The sequence below is a fragment of the Sus scrofa genome, chromosome X, assembly GCF_000003025.6.
Source record: "Sus scrofa isolate TJ Tabasco breed Duroc chromosome X, Sscrofa11.1, whole genome shotgun sequence".
In the NCBI taxonomy this organism is placed as follows: Eukaryota; Metazoa; Chordata; class Mammalia; order Artiodactyla; family Suidae; genus Sus; species Sus scrofa.
In genome coordinates, this window is record NC_010461.5 from 74,098,828 (window position 1) to 74,119,112 (window position 20,285).

Here is a 20,285-nt window from a genome sequence, read left to right on the forward strand (position 1 = left end):
GGGATGCAAGGATTTCTCGACATGCATATGCATATGGTCTTCTCAATATTTAAAGAAAAAGCTTTTCACAAAATTTAACACTTATTTATGATTAAAAAATCTCTCTAGAAAGTGTGCATAGGGGGAACCTACCTCAATATAATAAAGGTCATGTATGACAAACCCAAAGCTAATATCATTCTCAATGGTGAAAAGCTGAAAACATTTCCATTAAGATCAGAAACAAGACAAGGATGTCAAATCTAACTACTTTTATTCAATATAGTTTGGAATTCCTGGCTATGGCACTCAGAGAAGAAAAAAATAAAAGGTATTCAAATTGGAAAAGAAGTAAAACTGTCACTGCAGATGACATTATAGTATACATAGAAAATCCAAAAGATGCTGCAAGAAAACTACTAGAGTTCATCAATGAATTTGATAACATTGTAGGATTAATACAAAGAGATTAATTAAATCTCTTGCATGCCTACATACTAACAATGAGATCAGAAAAAGAAATTAAGGAAATAATCTCTTTGCCATTACATCAAAGAGAAGAAAATACATAGGAATAAAACTACCTAAAGCGTCTAAAACCTGTACTCTGAAAATTATAGACACTGATGAAGGAAATATAATATAACATATACAAATTAAAAGATATACCATGTTCTTGGATTGGGAGAATCAATATCATCAAAATGACTATAGTGCATGAGGTAATCTACAGATTCAGTGCAATCCCTATTAAATTACCAATGGAATATTTCACAGAATCAGAACAAAAAAAAATTAAATCTACATGGAAACACAAAAGACCCTGAATAGTGATAGACCTCAAAGCAATCATAAAAAGGAAAAATGGAACTGGAGGAATCAGGCTAGTCTTCAGACTAGTCTTCTAAGCTACAGTCATCAAAACATTATGGTTCTGGCACAAAAATGGAAATATAGATCAGTGGAAGATCATAGAAAGCCAAGAAATAAATCCATGCAGTATGGTCAATTAATCTACAATAATGGAGGAAAGACAGTCTCTTCAATAAATGGAGCTGGGAAAACTGGACAGCTATATGTAAAAGAATGAAACTGCAACACGCTATAATACCATACACAAAAATAAACTCAAAATGCAAGAGAGACCTAAATATAAGATGGGATACTATAAAACTCTTAGAAGAAAACATAGGCAGAACACTCATTGGCATAAATTGCAGCAATATCTCATTTGACCCACCTCCTAGAGTAATGAAATAAAACCAAAAATAAACGAATGAGACCTAATTAAACTCAAAGCCTTGCACAGTGAAGGAAACCATGAAAAATGTAAAGACAATTCACAGAATGGGAGAAAATCCTTGCAAACCAAACAACTGATAAGGGATTAATCTCCAAAATATAAAAACATCTCATACAGCTTTGTATCAAAAAAAAAACAAATAAGCCAATCAAAAAAATGGTCAGAAGATCTGAACAGATATTTCTCCAAAGAAAACAGACATATGGCCAAAACACACATGAAAAGATGCTCAACATTACTAATTGTCAGATAAACCTAAATCAAAACTACAATGAAATATCACCTCACATCTGTCAGTATGGTCATCATCAAAAACTCTACAAGCAGTGAATGCTGGAGAGTATGTTGAGAAAAGGGATTGCTCCTACACACTTGGTGGGAATTTAAGCTGATTGCAACAACTATGGAGAACAGTATGAAAGTTCCTTAAAAAAATAAATATAGAACTATCATATGATCCAGATATTCCACTCCTGAGCATCTATCCAGAGAAAACCATAATTCAAAAAGATATATGGGTGGAGTTCCCATCATGGTGCAGTGGTTAACGAATCCGACTAGGAACCATGAGGTTGGGGGTTCGATCCCTGCCCTTGCTCAGTGGGTTGATGATCCGGCGTTGCCGTGAGCTGTGGTGTAGATTGTAGACACGGCTCAGATCTTGTGTTGCTGTGGCTCTGGCATAGGCCGGCGGCTACAGCTCCGATTCGACTCCTAGCCTGGGAACCTCCATATGCCACTGGAGCAGCCCAAGAAATGGCAAAAAGACAAAAAAAAAAAAAAAAAGATACATGGGTCCCAATGTTCATTGAAGCACTATTTAAAATAGTCAACACATGGAAGAAATGTAATGTCCATTGACAGAGGAATGGATAAAGAAGTGGCACATATATACAATGGAATATTACTCACCATAAAAAGAATGAAATAATGCAATTTGCAGCAATATGGATGGACCTAGAAATTATCATATGAAGTGAAGTAAGTCAGACACACAAAGACAAATATCATATGAGATCACTAATGTGTGGAATTTAATTTTAAAAATATTACAAAAGAACTTACAAAACAGAAACAGACTTGAAGATTTAGAAACCAAAATTATGGCTACCAAAGGGGAAACAAGGGAGGGAGAGGGATAAATTAGGAGATGGGGATTAACATATACACATTACCATATAAAAATTGATATGTAACAATGGATTACTGCGTAGCACAGGGAATCTACTAAGTATCTTGTGATAACATATATGGGAAAATAATCTGGAAAAGAATAGATATATGTATATGTATAATTGATTCACTTTGCTGTAAGGTGAAACTAACACAACACTGTAAATCAGCTATTATCCAAAAATTTTTTAAATAAATAAATAAACCTTTTTTCTTCATGAGGGAGGCTACAGTTATGACTAGAAAGAAAAACACAATTAAAATTTTCATGTAGATATATTAAGGTTGTTTTGGAGACATTATAAAATTGGAAATGCCTGCTGTAAAAGCAAGGAAATCATTTGTTATTTTAGAAAATATTAAAATATTTAGGTGCACTATTAATAGCTAAAAATCCCTAAAAACAAAGCCTATCACTTCAATTAAAATAATTTTCTACTGAAACGCACTGTATTTCACAGAGATTATAGTAAGGCAGAAAGTACTCTATCATTTATGGCCAAAAATTGCATTAGGTAAAATATATGCCTTAACAAAACATTTCTAATCATTCTCATTTCATAATCAATTTTAGACTATTAACAAATTGAACAGTATTCCTGAAGAAAAAATATAATACAAAGTATATCCTAGAGATGTAACTATTTTATAGTTTATCAAAATTTTATATAATTTTGAGTTAAGAGTTTATTGAAAATAGTGTGATATATCTCAATGGATGGGACTACTGAGGGAATCAGATATAAGATATTTTATTTTTCAAAGTCATGTTTTAAAGCCTAATTTAAATTGAGAAAATGTTGGGGGGGGACGAGGAGAAGATGTCAGAAAGTTGAGTGCTAATTTGCACAGAGCATTAGACATTGCTTTTAGCATGATAAAAGTTATTCAAAATAATTTAAATTATTTTAAAATAATTTGTGAGAAATTGGTTCAATTCTTACCCAGACACTGAAGTGGACTTGCAGTGGTTGTCATGAGGGTATATTTTAACACAATATCATATATTGAACACTTATGTCAGGCTTTCTGTGACAGGAAATAAATATGACTTCATTGATTGTCTTAACAGTGAGAATTTTATTTACATAGTGAACATTTTCCATGAATTAAATGAGCTAAATATGTAGCTCCACCTTTTTAACAAAACAAAATAGTTTTAAAGTACCCTGTAAGATAATAAACTTTTACAAAAATGTAGTAAATGACAAAGGCTCTAAATTTTTAAAAATTTTTAAAATATATTTTACCATCTTTTCTGTTTGCATTGGGTTTAAAATGTTACCTCTAAATTTAAGAATAACAGGTAAAATTGAGAGATGTGAAAAATTTTTGTAAAACCTTCTTGGTATACTGTCTGGAATTTGAGTAAAACAGATGACCTTGATATACTCTCACTTGGGGAGTACAGAAAAGCTTAAGCTGGATGATCTTCAAGAAATAATTTATGTTATAATAGACAAAAAGGCATAAGATATTAAGATATGCTGCAACATCTTTTTCTCTTGCTCCATGTCATGGGAATTTTACATCCTTATATTTCCATTAAATAATACCAGAAAGCCAACTATTATTATTGTAATTAGATGCCATCAACATTAATAATCTCAAATATGAATAAAGGGAACACTTTACTTTAACTTGCCCTTTAAGGGAAGTTTACCTTTTTCAAACACAATGGTGTGAAACTAGGAATCTACACCAAGAGGAAAGTTGGAGAGTTTATGATCATGTGAAAACCAAACAATGCTTTCTTTAACAACCAATGGGTCAAAGGGAAAATCAAAATCAAAATCAAGAAATATCTTGAAACAAATGAAAATGAAGGCACAACATATCAACACCTATGGGATACTGCAAAAGCAGTTCTTAGAGGGATGTTTATAATTATAAATACATATATTAAGAAAAAAGAAATATCTGAATTAACATAACTTTATACTTTAAGAACCAAAAAAAGAACAAACAGCCCAAAATGAGCAGAAGTGAGGAAATAACAGGGTTGAAATAAAGAAATAGAGAATAGAAAAATCAATGAAACTAAGACCTGATTTTTTTTCAAAAAAGACAAAATTGAAAAATCTTTAGTTACACAAAAAAGAGAAGTCTGAAATAAAGAAAATCTGAAAGAGGAGAGATTAGAATTTACACAATGTTGTAACATAATACTATGAACAATTAATGCCAACAAATTGTATAATCTAAAAGAAATAAATTCTTAAAACAACCTACTAAGACAGAATCATGAAATATAGAAAATATTAAGAGACCTGTAAGTAGTTAGCAGACTGAATTAACAATCAAAAACCTCTTAACACAAAAATGTCTAAGATCAAATGATTTCAAGCAAGGGCTCCATAGCTCAGGGGTTAGAGCACTGGTCTTAAGATCAAATGGTTGCACTGGAGAATTCTACCAAAACAATTAAATAATTAACACTAATACCCAAACTCATTCAAAAAGTTATAGAGGGGGAAACATTCCTAAACTCATTTTACAATGCCAGTGTTATCCAGATGAAAAGCCAGATAAGGATACCACAAGAAAAGAAAATGATAGATCAACATCCCTGATGAATGTAAATGCCAAAATTCTCCACAAAATATTAGGAAACTGAATTCAACAACACATTGAATGGATCATACACCATGATCAAGTCCGTTTATTCCTGAGATGCAAAAGAGATTTAACATAAACAAATCAATAAGTATGATATACGACACTAATATAATGAAAGGTTAAAAATTATACGACCACATCTATTGATGAAGAAAAAAAGTATTGTATAAAATCCAATATCCTTGCATGATAATAACCCTCAACAAATTGGGCATAGAATGAACATGGCTCAGTATAACAAAGGCCATATACAATGAAATCATAGCTAACATCATACTCTACAGTGAAAGATTGAAAACATTACCTCTAAGATCACGAACAATACAAGGATGCTCACTCTCACCACTCATATTCAACATAGTACTGAAAGTCATAGCTAGTGCAATCAAGCAAGATAAATAAATAAAAGCCATCCATAAGAAAGAAAAAAGTAGGGAGTTCCCATCGTGGTTCAGTCATAATGAACCTATTATCCATGAGGACACAGGTTAAGGACCTGGTGTTGCCACAAGCTGTGGTGTAGATCGCAGACATGGCTTGGATCCCATGTTTCTGTGGCTGTGGCATAAGCAAGCAGCTGGAGTTCCGATTTGACCCCTAGCCTGGTAACTTCCATATGCTGCCGGTGCAGTCCTAAAAAAACACCAGAAGAAAAAAGAAAAATTGTCATTATTTACAGATGAAATAATCTTATATATAAAAAATCATTAAGTCTCAACCAAAAAAAAAAAGTAACAAATCAATGAATTCAGTAAAGTTGCAGGATATAAAATTAATATACAGAAATTAATTGCATCTCAAAACACTAGCAAGGAAATATCTGAAAAATAAAGAAAAACAATCCCAATCACAGTAACATCAAAAACAACAACAAAAAATACGTATAAATTTTTGGATTTTTTTTCTAGTTCTGTGAAAAATGTCATGGGTAATTTGATAGGCATTGCATTGAATCAGGTATATTCCCAGGTATTTGATTTTCTGGGGTGCAATTTTAAAAGGTAATGTATTTTTTGTATTCCTTTTTTAAAATTTCATTGTTAGTATACATAAATGCAACTGATTTCTGAATATTAATCTTATATCCTGCTACTTTGCTGAATTTGTGGATCAGTTCAAGCAGTTTACAGGTTGAGTCTTAGGGTTTTCTGTATATAGTATCATGTCATCGGCATACAGTGACAGTTTTACCTCTTCTCTTCCTATCTGGATGCCTTTTAAATATTTTGTTTGTCTGATTGCTGTGGCTAGGACTTCCAATACTGTGGTGAATAACAGCAGTGAGATTGGGCATCCTTGTCTTGTTCCAGATTTTAGTGGGAAGCTTTTTGGGTTTTCTCCATTGAGTATTACATTTGCTGTGGGTTTGTCATAAATGGCTTTTATTATGTTAAGGTCTGTTCCCTCTTTACCCACTTTGGTAAGAGTTTTGATCATGAATGGATGTTGGGCTTTGCCATATGCTTTTTCTGCATCTATTGAGATATCATGTAGTTTTTGACTTTTCTTTTGTTAATGTGATGTGTGACATTGGGAACTATGTCTAGTAACATGATGGAGCATGATAATGTGAGAAAAAAGAATGTATATATTTATGTGTAACTGGGTCACCATGATGTATAGTAGAGAATTGACAGAACACTATAAACCAGCTGTAATGGAAAAAAAATAAAAATCATTTTATTAAAAAAACCAATTATATTAAGCGTCAGCCCTCACATGAAAAAAGAGATCATTGAAACAAACAATCAAAAAAACTTTAAATTTAACCAAGGAAGTGAAAGATCTGTATAATGAAAACTATAAGATCTTGATGAGAGAAATTGAAGAAAAACAAATGCAAAATGTCCATGATACCCAAAGCCATCTATGGATTCCATGAAATTTCTATCAAAATTCTAATGACTTTTTCACAGAAATAGAAAAAAATCCTAAAATGTATACTAAAGCCAAAGCAATTCTGAGAAAGAAGAACAAAGCCAGAGGCATCTCATATCCTGATCTCAAATTATATTACAAAGCTATAATAATTAAATCATTATGGTACTGACAAAAAAATAAAAACATGAAATAGTCCAATTGAACAGAATGAAGAGCTCAGAAATAAATTCTCACATATAGAGTCAACTAATATTTTGACAAGAGAGCCAAGAATACTTAACAGGAAAAGGACAGTCTCTTCAATAAAAAGTGTTAGAAAAACTGGTTAGTCACAGGCAGAACAAAATTAGACTCTTACCTTATGCCACTCACAAAAACTAACTCAAAATGGATTAAAGTTTAAACATAAGACCCAACCCATAAAATTCATAGAAGAAAACACAAGGAAACAGCTCCTTGACATTGGTTTTGGCAATGATTTTTTTGGATATGACACCAAAAGCACAAGTAACAAAAGTAAAAATCAAGTGGGATGACCAAATTAAAAGACATTTACATAGGAAAAGAAACAATCAACCAACTGAAAAGGAAACATATAGACTGTGAGAAAACATTTGCAAACTATGCGTCAGATAAGAGTTTACTATCCAAATTATATGAAGAACTCGAAAAAATCAATAATAGGAGTTCCTGTCATGGCTCAGTGGTTAACAAATCCGACTAGGAACCATGAGGTTGCGAATTCATTCCCTTGCCTCGCTGAATGCGTTAAGGATCCAGCATTGCCATGAGCTGTGGTGTAGGTCACAGACACAGCTCAGATCTGGTGTTACTGTGGCTCTGGCATAGGCCAGCAGCTACAGCTCTGATTAGACCCCTAGCCTAGGAACCTTCATATGCCATGAGTGCAGCCCCAGAAAAGACAAAAAAAAAAAAAACCCAAAATCAATAACAAAAAAATGTGATTAAAATTTGGCATGGGAAGAGAACAGACATTTTTCCAAAGGAGATATCCAAATCCCAACAAGTACATGAAAAGATTCTCAATATCACACATCATCAGGGAAATGTAAATCAAAACCACATAAGCTATCACCTCACACTTGTAAGAAAGGTTTTTATGAAATAAAGAGAAAACAAGTGCTGACCAGAATGTAGAGAAAAGCAAACACTTGTTTACTATTGGAGGAAATGTATATTGATATAGCCATTATGGAAAGCAGTATAGATGTTTCTCAAAAAATTAAAAATAGAACTATTATATAATCCAGCATCCCCACTTTGTATATGCCCAAAGAAAATGAAATCAGCATATTAAAAACATATCTTCACTATCATGTTTATTGCAGCATTATTCATGATAACCAAGATATGGAAACACCTAAGTGTCTATCAATGAATGAATGGTTAATGAAAGTGTGGTATATGTATGCAATGGAATATTACTCAGCCATGAGAAATGAGGAAACCCTGCCATTTGTGACTACATGGATGTACCTTGAGAGAATTTTAGTTCACTTAGTTTGTGAGGAAAGTCAGAGAGAGAAAGACAAATATTTTATGATCACATCTATGTGAGATCAAAAAAGCTGAAACTTGAGAAACAGAGAGTAGAAAGATGTTTACCAGGAGCTACAGGGTGGGGGAATTGGGTAGATGTTGGTCAAAGGGTATAAATTTACATTTAGAAGATGAATAAGTTCTGGAAATCTAATGCACAACATAGTGATTACAACCAACAATATTGTATTATATACTTCAACATTGTTTTTTAAAAAACTATATCTTAAAAGTTCTCACCCTAAAAAAGAAATAATTATGTGATGTGAAAGAGGTGATAGTTAATGCTATGGTGCAATAAATATATTGTCATACACAAATGTATAAAACCAATAGATTGTACACCTTAAACTTACACAGTATGTCAATCATGTATCAATTAAAAAACACAAAAATTGTTTATTTTTAGTTGTCCCCAACAGAAAGTTTGGTCTGAATTATTTAATGTAGTTTTCTTGCTTTTTTCATTTGTTTTACATTTTATGAGGAATTTGTTTTACATAAAAGTTTATCCAATTATAGTCTGAAAACCAGTAAGGAGCTTAAAATTTCTATTGGTAATCCTTGAACTGGCCATTTGTATAATACTATTTCTAATGAAAATTAATTTTTTCTGACATAATTAATGTACTCACACCAATTTTAAAATCCATAATTTAGTTCAATTTTAATAATAATTTAATAAATTACCTTATTTGTGAAGACTTCCCTATCCCCTCACACACACTTTAAGATAATGAAGCATTAACGGCATCACCTGTTTGTTCCCATAGCATGTTGTCATGCTCCATTAGAGCAAGGAATCTTGCCTACATTGACTAGCTTGGTTAGTACTTGGTATATAAAGTATTATTTGGAGTTCCCCCATGGTGCAGTGGGTTAAGAATCTGACTGCAGTGGCTCAGGTCACTGTGGAGGTGTTTGATCCCCAGCATGGCATAGTGGGTTAAATAGGATCCTGCATTGCTGCAGCTGCTACATAGGTCACAGCTGCAGCTTGGATTCAATCCCCAGCCTAGGAACTTCCCTATGCCACAGGTGTAGCCATATATTTAAAAAATAAAAATAATAATTGAATTCTCCTATTAATTTTGATGACTTTTTGTAATGTAAGTGGACAGATTTTTTTACCAAAAAAAATATTTTTCAGTAGATTATAAACAGAAAAAAAATCTTGAGATTCTAGGAATTTTGTGATATATGGCTAACTCCATGTGAAATTCATAACCAGTGTTTTATATGAATTATATACAGCTTAGAAGTCCACATGAAGTATACACTTTAACTGCCAAAGAAAAATAAAACATTATTTCAAAATTGGAACCCTTTATTCCTATGAAAGTTTACAGGGAAATTTATAATTCAAACCAAAGTAAAATTCTATGATTTAAAATGGTGTAGGAATCAAATCATGACATTTCATTCCACCAGTCTCTTGTCACCTCTTATTTCTCAGCTCAGATAATTTTCTTGTCTATAACAGCTTTAACAATTTTAAGGTACATAGAAACATTCACTAGTTACATGTTGAATGTTTGGATGTGGTAATGGATGAATTAAAAACAAATACTGCTCTCAAAGTCTTTGTTTACTAAGAGATTAGGAGGGCATACATGCATCAGTATCAGATAATTAGATTCAAGGGCCTAATTTAGAAACAAAATTCAAACCAGTTTCAGTTTTTGCATTTAAATTAAGTGGAATGAAATCGAGAACTGAATAAAAAGAAAATCTAAAAAAAACTCTACCACTTAAGACTAACATGAGGGAAACTCTCCAAATGCAAAGAGAAAACCGTTACCATGAAGTATCTGAAACACTGTACTGTGGGGGAAAGAGGTTACTGGAGTGACAGTTGAAGCATCTTGAGAGAGTTGATGCAAACTCTAATGCTTTGATACAAATTAATACATTTAAATTAATGAAGCAAATAAAGTACCTGCATACCCCATTTTATTGTGCTTTGCTTTATTGCACTTCACAGATACTACATTTTTTTAATAGAAGATTTGTGGCAACCCTGTGTTATCAGATGAAGATTAGCATATTTTAGAAATAAACTATTTTTTTTATTTTATTTTCCCACTGTACAGCAAGGGGGTCAGGTTATCCTTACATGTATACATATTTTTAAATAAGGTATGCATATTTTTAGACATAATGCTATTGTACTCTTAGTAGACTACTTATAGTGAAAACATAACTTTCCATGTGCAAAAGAAAACCAAAAAATGTGTGTGACTTGATTTATTGTGATATTTGCTTTATTGGAATGATCTGGAACCAAATACACAGTATCTCCAAGGTGTGCCTGTACTAAGTCTGATGTTTTACTGGACATTTGGAGGAGGTAAGAAATGCTCAAAAGAAGAAATTTTAGGAGAGTTTAATAAAGGTATTAATGACAGAGTGTGAACAGATTTAGAGAAACTAAGAATGGACTGTGCAGTATCACAGGGATGACAATACTGGGGAGACTTTGCACTGTTAGTCCTGAAGGGGCAAAAGGGAGAAATTGACTACAAGCCTCTAGACTGGAAAGCTCCATGGAAGGTGCCTCCTTACCTGAGCTATAACCTTCATGATCTTTGGTAAAAGGACAGAGTTTACCACAGATTAAACAGCAGTAAGAGTGCTGGAGGAGTTAAGTGCATCAACTTCATTTCCCAACTGTGAACCTCTGCCTATCCATTCACACTCCACTGGCAAAATCTAATCAGCAGCCAATGAGTGAGAAAGCTTGTTATTTTGTACTTAAGCACGGAACAGGATGAAAGATAGTAGACCTGGAAAGGAAAGGGGAATTGTCCATCATGCTCCTTGATTGTAATGTATGCTCTAATGAAGGCAGGGACTGTATAATTTTTTCACCAATTTAGGTGTATCCTCAGTGCCTAGATTTCTGCCTAGGACAAAGTCAAAACCCAATAAATATTTTTTAATATTGCATGAAATACTTTAAAAGATCTGGAAAAGGCACCAACTCAAAATGCTTCACTTTATATTCCATCTGTATTAATCAAGGCAGGTTAAGTTATGCTGTGGAAAGTATCCAAAATGTAAGTAACAGAAACAATACAGGTAGTTTTGTGTTGTTTAGGTTTTTTTTTAATTTCAAAGTTTTATTCTACCTACAGCAATGCACCTAGCTGTTTTTAAATTTAAAAAATTCCTATAGATTATTCTGTTCTGTTAATCTATTTGTACATTCCCGCCTCACACCAAACTGGTTGTATCGATTTATTTTATGTATTTATTTTAATTTTTATTAAAGTATAGTTGTTTTACAATGTTCATTCAATTTCTGCTGTACAGCAAAGTGACCCAGTCACCCATACAGCACAGGGAACTGTATCTAGTCTCGGGTAAGAAAGAACCTGATGGAAAATGAAATAAATGTGTGTGCGTGTGTGTGTGTGTGTGTGTGTGTGTAAAACAATACAGTTTTTTTTCTTGCTCTTTTCATACATCCTTCGCAGGCTTGCCTCTGCTCTTCATAGTCACTCAGGGACAAAGCTGACAGAGAAACCACCAGCTTAAAAATTGTCACTCCTACACCAGAAGTAAAAGAGAATGTTGATTTATCGACAATTAAATAATCATTCTGTAAGTGATGTCTACTCACAACTAATTGACCACAACTTGTCATGTGATCCCTATCAACATCAATGGGAGCCAAAATTGCAATCCTTCCATGTACCTGAAAGAATGAAAGCCCAGAAATATGACTGTCAGAATGCTGTCAAATTAAGCATATTTCATTGAGTAGATTATGCATGGAATATAGTGGCAACTAGACCTTACTATGTGCCAATAAAACAAATTAAGTTACTAGAAAAGATAAACTTTATATTAATGAATTTATTAGTAAGTTATTTATTAGGATTGTGTTTTGAGTTATATTATGAAAGATAATTTTAGTTCAAATAAGATATTTTGCCTTCCTATCAATTAGCATATTATGAAGTTTTTTTTTTTAATTAAAGATAGACTTCTTGAAAAGACAAATATGTAACTGATATTCACTTGTGGGACGTACCGAGTACATTCCTTTCATAGACTCATAAAACACAGCAGTTGAAAATATTCAAATGGATGTAGTCTCCTTAAATTAGAAATGAAGAAAATGAAGTCTAGAAAAATAAAAGGAGTTGTTCCAAGAATACACAGTTAGTGGCAAAACCAAGGCTCAATTCTAGGTCTAACTGCCAGGAAAATACTTTTTCTACCTCACTGCAGCTGCGTGTTATCTCTTACTGTAATTACATTAGAAATCTGACATCAATTAATTAACTTGATAATAATAAGTACTCATGGTTTAGTAATAAAAGTTAATCTTAATCTTTAGTCACTTTAATTATGTGATTATACATAAATACTAATTTAAAGACAGGATATGCCTTCAATAAAGATTTGCTAGTGGTTCTGTTGATTATATTTGTAAGGGGAGAATACAATAACATCGTTGGATATTACCTTAAGCTATCTACACTATTTTGCTAGCAAAAAGAGAAAATTTGAACAAAGGTCTAGGCAAATTTCCTAAGGTTTAAAATTATATCATTCTTCTTATTTTCAATTGTTCACTCATGAAAATGAAATAACAAACGGAGCCTATGGCTTCCACTCAGATGATTGTGATGAAGTTTATTATTGCCAGTGCTAAGGATCTTCCAAGAACCTAAGGTACACCATATTAAGTAGACTAATTACAATGAATTCTAGTATACTACTATTAAATGATTACAATAATTGGTTATATCAAATTTTATTGGAATAATTTTATATCCATCAGTTTTTTTTTAAAGTCAGTAGATTTGAAAACAGCTTACTAAATTCTGCTTTCATAAAAGCTTACTGGCATGGATAAAAATGAGTAATTTTCAGTGTTTTTAAACTTCTGAGACTGTGGCTGAACAGATAATAAATAGCTTTCTACTTCATTAGAAAATAAAAGCTTAGTTTTATTCCTCTCTAGAGAGGCTTAAGGCAGAATGGCATAGCACATTAGCTGTAAGATGGGTTTTTTAAAATGCTCATAGCTAACTCATTGTTTTCTTGAAGTATAAAATACCTCTTGATTTTAAGATGGTGCTTTGAACACAGTGCAATGACTAGCTTCAGGGTTTTTTCTCTAGAAGACAAAAATAGAGAACATCTCAATTTTTGAACTAAAGTTGTTTTTTAGAATCGTATTATAGACCCTAGTCTTGTTTGATGTTATTCCTTGGCTTTTTTTTTTTTTTTTGGTAAATCATTCTTTTTTTAATTTTTTAATAATAATTTTTATTTTTTCCATCATATCTGATTTACAGTGTTCTGTCAATTTTCTACTGCACAGCAAGTTGACCCAGTCACACATACATGTATACATTCTTTTTTCTCACTTTATCATGCTCCATCAGAAGTGACCAGATATAGTTCCCAGTGCTATACAGAAGGATCCCATTGCTTATCCATTCCAAAGGCAATAGTTTCCATCTATTTACCCCAGATTCCCAGTCCTCCCTAGTCCTTCCTCCTCCCTCTTGGCAACCACAAGTCTGATCTCCATGTCCATGATTTCTGTGGAAAGTTTCATTTGTGCCATATATTAGATCGCAGATATAAGTGAAATCATTTTAAAAATGGGAACTAGCAAGTAAAATAACCAAATTGGTTTTCCTTAAAAAACAGTTCATCTACAGCTTTGATTTATATACTTTTCACTCATACCACAGTCAGAAGTTTCCTGATACAATTTATAACTAAACTTGCCACAGGCAAACAGGATTTTCTTTCTTTTTTTAGTGTGAAGACATAAGCTTCATTGCCTAAAAATAGCCATATTGAATAAAAAATAAATAATAGCTTTCAAAGCTCATTAAAGAACCCACATATTACCAGTGATAGTTTTTATTATCATTTGTGTAATCACACTAGTTTTGTTACATTTTTTAAGATGTCTTTCAAATGCCAATGTGTGTGAGCATTATTTGCTAACTCTTCTGTCTTCGGTTGAAGTTGTTTTTTTATGAGTTTAAAAATATGCCAACTTAATATGGTAAAAGATAAAGGCAGTAAACAGAAAGGAAAATAACTGTTTAATACCTTTATTTTATTTTCAATCTGTAACCTATAACATTTTGAACTTAATGTCAATGAACACTGGATAAAATGCACACCAATAATTGCCACACAGGCATATAGTTTTTTCAAAGTTTAGATAGTACAGCTATTTCTTTTAGGTTTGCTCCCTTAAGTACATCTCAGAACTCCATTGCATTGTATAACTAAACTCCTTTTGCCTACCCATTCATCTGTTGACGGACTTTTGGGTGGTTTCTTTTTCTGGCTATTAAGAGTAATTCTGCTATAAACATTCATGTACCTGTTTTTGTGTGAATGTAATAGTTTCATTTCTCTTGGGTATATCTAGGAGCAGAACTGCTAGGTCATCTGAAACTTTTTTTTAACTTTTAAACGAACTCCCAGAAGTCCTTTCAGAATGTCTACACAATTTTATATTTTCACCAGGAGTGTATGATGGTTCCAATTTTTCAACCCTTGCTTATACTTCCTGTGATCCATCTTTTTGATTATAGTCATTCTAAAAAGGGTAACATAGTATCTAGTGCTTTTGATTGGTGTTTTCCTAATGACATAAGCACTTTTTAAATGTTAGCTGAATGAGTAAATTATACATAAATTATAGATAATATTTGTATACCACTTTAAATAGAAAAATCATGTTTCATTAACTTATTTTAAAATGCCTTAAGCTAGAGTTAAAATTTCCCTATGATTGGCATCTATTCTCTTTGTTTTCTAATGTCATTTGCTTCACAATGGAGTTCTGAGATGTACTTAAGGGAGCAAACCTAAAAGAAATAGCTGTACTATCTAAACTTTGAAAAAACTATATGCCTGTGTGGCAATTATTGGTGTGCATTTTATCCAGTGTTCATTGACATTAAGTTCAAAATGTTATAGGTTACAGATTGAAAATAAAATAAAGGTATTAAACAGTTATTTTCCTTTCTGTTTACTGCCTTTATCTTTTACCATATTAAGTTGGCATATTTTTAAACTCATAAAAAAACAACTTCAACCGAAGACAGAAGAGTTAGCAAATAATGCTCACATACATTGGCATTTGAAAGACATCTTAAAAAATGTAAGAGATATGTATTGTATAGAGAATCAATATGATTTGTTCAAACACTGGATATGGGGAGGAATGAAGGAATCAAAGATATTCTAGTTTGTTACAAAAAGAATCATTATTTTATTTACATTAGTAATACAGAAAGAGGAGAAGGATTCTAAGGAAAATAAAGCAATATAATTTTGGACATAAAAATCTAAAGATATTTATAGAACTACATCCACTTACATTCACTGTCCATTTTGTCTTTATCAGTAACAGATTTTAAGTTTTAGTTGATGGTACGTATTTGGGGGTAAAAACACTATAAGAACTGGTTTGTGCTTATGACTGTGTTTAGGGTACCTTACTTTGGTCCTATACTGCTTGGTACCTTATCAACTTTCCCTGTTGTTTGGAGGGCAGAAGAGATAGGGGTACATACAAGCAGCTTATTTCTAATTTAAATTTATCCTGGTGGTCTTTGGGGTCCCAGTTTTGTTGGGAAGGTGTCTCTTGTTTGACACTCCATCTTTAGAATTCCCAGGCTTTTGCTTGCAGTTCCTAAAACCCTTCAAGACTATGAAAATCTATGCTAAATGTTGCCATATTTGAGGGAAAATATCTTAAGACACACATAGCTCAGTGATTTCCTTACCATCTTTGGCTCTTCATTCACATGATAATTTTTTACTAACTTGTCCATTCTTCAATGCCTTTAAAGAAGATATTTAAAAATATTTTTCCAACATCTTTGACTACTTTCAGTAAGAGCGTTAGTCTGGTATGTAACTACCAGTGTTACTGGAAACAGAAGACCGGTATTAATCTTACACAATCACAGGTTCTAGTAAAACAAGTTATGGTTTCATATCAGGAGTTGATAGGTAAAATGAAAAAAAAAAAAAACAAAAAACCTACTACAAAGGTAAGTTTTTCCAAAGTTTCTTGGATCTATGGATCTATGGATCATTTGCCTTTCAATAACCCTAGTAGGTTGTCAAAATGAAGATTTCTGGGTCCCATCCAAAACATACTGGATAATGATGTCCAGAAGTTGAGCCCAGGAATCTACATTTTGTCAGCCATCTTAGTTAATTCATAAGCACAAAAAACTTTAAGGCCCATCAATATACAGCTAAAATTAAAATAGTTACTTTCCCTTTTATTTTTGCTTTAAAATACTTCCATCAAAAGAACAGAATAAAGAGAACCCCTGGCGAGGAAGATAGGTCAGATGCTCTAAATGATGGTTATGGACTTGACAACAGAGAAAAATGGGAATTGATTTTACTCTTTAATAAAAGTTGATTTCCACATAATTAGAGAAGTATAATTCAAAACTGGGAGTACAAATTTATAAATATAGCCAATAAAGAACATTACATATTCAAAGGCAACAGGAATTATATTCTTCAATGATGTTTTAACCAGAGTTGGAATTTAGATGGTAGAAAAACAACTTCAAACCAGGCAGTTCACAACAGAGCACTGTGCAGCAATTCACTTGGCATACGAAAGAACAAACATCTATAAACATTGTGAAGAGCATGTCAGAGAGTCTGACAAGGCAAACCTCAGGATGCAGTCTTTCTCCCTGCAAATAAATGGCTGCTTTTCCATCCATCTGCTTTTCACCTGCACAGTTTCTGTGACTGATACCGCACTGGCCATTTTAAGAGATAGCTTCTCTGTAAGCTGAATACCATCTATATTTCAGAGAACTTACACTTCTCTTTCCTGTTACTAAGAGCTAAATGACTACCATGAAGCAAAATACTTGTTTTAGGTAGTGGTAGGCAATAGAATACGCATGAGAGGAAACATCTTTTTGGAGAGTTCAAAACAGATGATGAAAGATAAATCTAATCACATGGGTGTCTATGAATTTAGTTTACTTTTGCACAAATTAAGAATTTTGACTTACGATTCTGTTATCTAAAAGTGGGAATAATAAGAGTATTTTTAAATTGTCTTTTAGGAAAATGTAGGGCCTCTGCAAATTATGTGTTAGCAGTTGTCATTACCTACATTTTAATGATCTGTGGTAACCATCGTGATGTTGAAGACAATACGCTATGGGCAGAAACATATGAAGGTGACCTCTAATGAGTTCACACTGTTCTACATTTCTTTCCCCTGAAGTGTGGGTAGAGTCTGTGACTTGCTTCTACCAATAGAATATGGCAAATGTGATGGAATGTCAATTCTTTGATTAGGTTATAAAAGACTCCATTTTATCAGATTAAAATGAAAGATTCTCTTGCTGGCCTTAAAAAGCAAGCTGCCAACTTTCTGATAGGGCATATGTGGCAAGGGCAGGTGAATGGCCTCTAAGAGCTGCTGACATGCAGGAAGAAAATAGAAATCTTAGTGCTACAACCGTAAGGAACAACTAGATGAGTTTTGAAAAGGACACACAATTCCGCAAAGAACTACACCCTAACCAACACCTTGACTGCAGTCCAGTTTTAAGTCCTGTTCAGACTCTTTAACCATGGATGGAAATTGGGATAGTAAACAAATGATGTTTTATCTCTTTGAAGTGTTTTTTTCTAACCATGGGAGTGCTATAGAGTCAGCCGTCTTTCTTACAACAACAATTTTCAACGCTTAAGAAACCGATTACAGAATAGTCACAAAGCAGTTTGGAAGTAAAAATCTATAGACTTTTTTTTGTGGAAATTGGTAAACAATGATTATATTTTAATATTTCTTTGAGCCTAGTTTCCATTATTCCCATTGATTCGGTGTCTCTAGATTTAGTACAGACATCTTTAAAATCTAGGTTAAACATTCATTCATTAATACATACACAGTTCTCTTTTTAGCATTATAACAACTTTTTTGTGGAAGTCTCTGTGAATGAAATGGAAATAAGGCAAAATTCCATGATTAAGGGCAACCACTCTAGACACTGTGATGTATCCACCAGTGTGGCAATGTCATTCACATTGAAAAATGCTGATAGAAAAAGCACTTTAAAGTTGACATATACTATATATATTATCAATAGCCACATAAACCATGAACATGAGATGCCTGTGGTACTTCAAAATAATTGTTTACCAACTGCAATAGAATTCAAAATGTCAGGATGCAGATGTGATTTTTATAATCATAAGTGAGCACAGTCTTTGGTTATTTGCTAAAAGACCAAGGATTATATTACAATTTTCCATAGAGAAAAAGATTCCATGATAGTATCATTGGTGATAGGAAAACTTAAGCCTTGTCTCATGACCATTAATATTTTGCAAAGAAAAAGGGGGGATGGGTGGGCATAGTGAAATTTAACTTCAGTGATAGGAATATTGCACTTGGAAGTTAAGAAAAACCCAAACTGGCTTTCTTTAACTGAAGTTTGTATTTTTTTTTGTTTGTTTGTTCATTTGTTTGGTTTTTGAGCTTTCCTTTCTACCACTATTTTGCAAATATTTTTAATTTAGAAAAAGTAAGTTAAATTTTATCAAACTTATTTTGGTGTTTGCCAAGATAATAATTTCTCTCCATTTTTCTCTTAATGGGGTGAAATATATTGATGAGATTTTACATTTTCAGCCACCCATATGTACTTGTAATAAGTCCTACTTCACTGGGACATATTTTACCTTTTATTCTGAAATAATCATCAATTCATGGGCAGTTGCAAACAGTATAGAGAAAGGTCCTCTGTACCTTTTATTTGGTTTCCCCAGTGGTTACATCTTTTGTAACAATTGTACCAAAGCCAAAAAATTTTACATAGGACAACATGGGTGTACAGTTCTATGCCACTTTTGTCCCATGTTTACATTTGTGTAACCATCATCAAAATAAAAATACAGAACTATGCCATTATCACAAATATATCTATCATTCTATCCTTTTTATAGTCATACCCTCAATGTTTCCCCAGTTTCTCTAACAGCTGGTAACCACTATTATCTATCACCATGTTTTTGTCATTTTTGATAATGTTACACAAATGGTAACAGTGTGTGTGTGACCTTTTTGAATTAATCTTTTTTACCTTTTTAACCTTTTTTACACTCAACATTCATCAAAGTTGCTGTATGTACCAATTCTTAGTTCCTTTTATTGCCAAGTAGTGTTTGATGGTGTGAAAGAATCACCGTTCATCTGTTGTGGGACACTGTGGTTTTTTGCAATGTGGAGCTAATACAAAAAAAAAAAAAAAAAAACCTGAAAAGAACAATAATGTACAGATTTTTATGAGAATATAAATTTCTTTTTCTTTTTTTGTCTTTTTAGGGCGGCACCCACAGCATGTGGAGTTTCCTAGACTAGGGGTCGAATCAGAGCTGTAGCTGCTAGCCTATGCCAGAGCCCCAGCAAAGCCGGATCCAAGCTGTGTCTGTGACCTAAACCACAGCTCAGGGCAACGCCAGAGCCTTAACCCACTGAGGGAGGCCAGGGATCAAACTTTTGTCCTCATGGATACTAGTCATGTTCATTAACCACTGAGCCATGATGGGAGATCCAAATAGAAACTTCTAATTTCTCTGGGATATGAAATAGAAATGTATTTGGTGGCTCATATTGTAAGCATAGGTTTAATTTTTTAAGAACACGTGACACTATTTTCTAGTGTGGCTGTTTCATTTACATTCTTTCCAGCAATATGTAAGAGAGAGTTTCTTT

At 32.8% G+C, this 20,285-nt stretch overlaps 1 pseudogene; it reads right to left on the minus strand.

Annotated features, from left to right (window-relative positions):
- LOC100519070 overlaps nucleotides 1–20,285 on the minus strand; it is an 82,126-nt pseudogene that overhangs the window by 60,427 nt on the left and 1,414 nt on the right.